The sequence below is a fragment of the Eubalaena glacialis genome, chromosome 12 (genome assembly GCF_028564815.1).
Source record: "Eubalaena glacialis isolate mEubGla1 chromosome 12, mEubGla1.1.hap2.+ XY, whole genome shotgun sequence".
Lineage (NCBI taxonomy): Eukaryota > Metazoa > Chordata > Mammalia > Artiodactyla > Balaenidae > Eubalaena > Eubalaena glacialis.
This window is the reverse complement of record NC_083727.1, coordinates 45926192-45929761: the sequence shown is the minus strand read 5'-3', so window position 1 is coordinate 45929761 and position 3570 is coordinate 45926192. Positions and strand designations below refer to the sequence as shown.

The window sequence follows — 3570 nt, the reverse complement described above, 5'->3', positions numbered from 1 at the left end:
AGGTGTGTGGTCTTGCATAGAACACCACTGGAAATAGGGAAGTAAAGAACCCTGCAATCCATCTATTTGCTGCTGACATTGACAAGTCCATGTATCTCTTCATATTTTTTAATATGTTGTGTGAGTCCACTGAACATAGAGGCAATGACACTTTGCTCTGAAGATGTATTAGCTGGTTCTAAATAATGCATTAATTCTTTCAAAAATAATTATTAACTAGAATGTCTCGAAGTCATGGTGATAACCCTTGGTGATACAAGGTCAAACAAGGTAGATACTATCCTTGTCTATAAGAGTTAACAGTTGAAGTCTTATTTGATTTCTCTCAGGAGAGGAGAGGGAGATGCTTTCATCTTCCTTTAGAACCTTTCTCAACCATCACAATTCATTACCCCCTAAAGTAGTGATGTGTTGATGGATATAGTAATAATATATGCCTGCTACTGACAGAGGGTATGGGAAAATGAGGAGGTTTGTTGCTAATTTGCATTGTTGTTAGGGAGACTATGCAATGTCCTAGTAGTTTATGTAGTAGTCAGGGTTCATTCAGATTTTAAATTCCTCTTTAATATTCCCTTGGAAAAGAAAATTGTAATATGTAGTCTACTGTCATGGTCACTTTGATGCCTGTGAGTTAGCTGTGTTCAACACAGTGTGAACGTCCATTAGACATCCACATATATGCATCACTATTTCATACCTGTGAATAAATTATTAGTTAAATTGAAAGAAGCAATGATAATGTCTATGATTACTACAAAAAAAAAACCCTACTTTGACAAATTATTCTAGTTTTTAAGGAACACTGTTTTAATGGAATACAAGCATACATCGGAGATAATGTGGATTTGATTCCAGACCATCACAATAAAGCAAATATCACAATAAAATGAGTCACCTGCTTTTTTTGGTTTCCCAGTGCATATAAAAGTTATGTTTATGCTATAATGTAGTCAATTAAGTGTGCAATAGCATTATGTCTAAAAAATGTGCATACTTTAATTAAAAAATACTTTATTGGTAGAAAACACTAATCATCATCTGAGCCTTCAGGGAGTCTTAATCTTTTTCCTGGTGGAGCGTCTTGCCTCTATGTTGATGGCAACTGACTGATAAGGGTGGTCATTGCCAAAGGTTGATGAATCCATAGCAATTTCTTAAGATAAGACAATAAAGTTTGTTGCTTCCATTGAACTTTTCTTCCTTTTGTGAACGATTTCTCTCTAGCATGCGTTGCAGTTTGATAGCATTTTACCCACAGTAGAACTTCTTTCAAAATTGGAGTTAATCCTTTCAAACCCTGCAGTTGCTTTTTCAAGTAGGTTTATGTAATATTTTAACTCCTTTGTTGTCATTTCAACAATCTTCACAATATCTTTACCAGGAGTAGATTCCATCTCAAGAAACCACTTTCATTGCTCATCCATAAGAAGTAACTCCTCATCTGTTAAAATTTTATAATGAGATTGCTGCAGTCTAGTGAAATCTTCAGGCTCTACTTCAGATTCTAATCCACCACATCTGCAGTTATTTTCTCCACTGAAGTCTTGGACCTTTCAAAGTCACCTATGAGGGTTAGAAACAACTTCTCCAAACTCATATTAATGTTGATATTTTGACCTTTTTCCATTAATTGTGAAAGTTCTCAATGGCATCTAGAATGGTAAATCCTTTCCAGAAGATTTTCAATTGACTTTGCCAAGATCCATCAGAGGAATCACCATATATGGCAGCTATAGACTTACAAAATGTTTTTCTTAAATAATAAGACTTGAAAGTAGAAATTACTTCTTGATCCATGGGTTGCAGAATGGATGTTGTGTTAGCAGGCATGAAAACAACATGAATCTCATTGTCCATCTCCAACAGAGCTCTTACGTAATCAAGTGCATTGTTAATGAGAAGTAATATTTTGAAATCTTTTTCCCTGAGCAGTAGTTCTCAACAGCGGGCTTAAAATAGTCAGTAAACCATGCTGTAAACAGATGTGCTGTCATCCAGCCTTTGTTGTTCCCTTTATAGAGCCCAGGAAGAATTGGTTTAGAATAATTTTTCAGGGCCCTAGGATTTTCAAAATGGTAAATGATCATTGGCTTCATCTTAAAGTCACCAGTTGCATTAACCCCTAACAAGAGAATCAGCCTGTCCTTTGAAGCTTTGAAGCCAGGTATTGACTTCTCTAGCTATGAAAGTCCTAGATGGCATCTTCTTCCAATATAAGAGTATTTCACCTACACTGGAAATATGTTGTTTAGTATAACCACTTTTATTCATTATCTTGGCTAGATCTTATGGATAACTTGCTGCAGCTTCTACATCAGCCCTTGCTGCTTCACCTTGCACTTTTACGTAATGGAAACAGCTTCTTTCCTGAATCCTCATGAACTAGCCTCTCCTAGCTTCAAACTTTTTTTCTGCAGCTTCCTCACCTCTCTTAGCCTTCATAGAATTGAAAAGACCTACCACCCTGCTCTGGACTAAGCTTTAGTTTAAGTGCATGTTGTGGCTGGTTTGACCTCTATCTAGACTCCTAAAAATTTTTCCACATAGGCAAGAAGGCTGTTACACTTTCTTATGATTCATGTGTTCACTGGAGTAGCACTTTCAATTTCCTTCAAGAACTTTTCCTTTGCATTCACAATTTGGCTGACTGTTTGGTACAAGAAGCCTAGATTTTGGCCTAGCTTGGCTGTTGACATGTCTTCCTCACTAAGCTTAATCATTTTTAGCTTTTGATTTAAATTGAAAGACTTCCTTTCACTTGAACACTTAAAGGACATTGTAGGGTTATTGGCCTGACTTCAATATTGTTATGTCTCAGGGAGTAGGGAGGCCTGAGGAAAGGGAAAGAGATAAGGAAATGGCTGGTTGGTGGAGCATTCAGAACACACACAACATTTATTAAGTTCACTGTCTTATATGGGCAAGATTTGTGGCACCCTCAAAACAATTTCAATAGTAACATTAAAGAGCACTGATCACAGATCGCCATAACAAATACAGTAATATCAAAAAAAGTTTGCTGTGTTGTGAGAATTACTAAAATGTGATACAGATACACAAAGTGAGCAAATGCTGTTGGAAAAATGGTGCCGATAGACTTGCTTGAAGCAGGGTCACCACAGATCTTCAATTTGTAAAAAACACAATATCTGCAAAGCACATAAAGCGAAATACAGTAAAATGAGGTATGCCTGTATTAGGAAAGACAGAGAGAGAGAGAGAGAGAGAGACAGAAAGAGACAGAGAGAGAGGGAGAGGGAGAGGAAGGAAGGAAGGAAAGAAGGAAGGAAGGACTGAAGGAAGGAAGGAAGGAAGGGAGAAGAAGAAGGTTTTTTCAGTGAAATTTCTCCATTCTAAGTCAAACTAAATTGAATTGGAAATAATTTATAGTGGCCTCTACCTTTGTTTGGTAAAGTAAAATAACACCACCGCTAAAACTAATACTAGTATATAAATAAGCATTGACACAGGAGAGAAGATTTACTGTTTTTGAATGTTTACTTTGTAATTCAGAGTGGGAACCTGTATAATCCATACAGCTGCCATACTAAAGACCAGTGATGTTCT

The 3570-nt window shown here is 36.6% G+C and overlaps 1 pseudogene; it reads right to left on the bottom strand.

The window, feature by feature from the left end:
* Positions 1-1030: 1030 nt before the first annotated feature.
* LOC133102223 (tigger transposable element-derived protein 1-like) lies at positions 1031-2780 on the bottom strand (annotated as a pseudogene).
* Between the last annotated feature and the right edge of the window lie 790 nt (positions 2781-3570).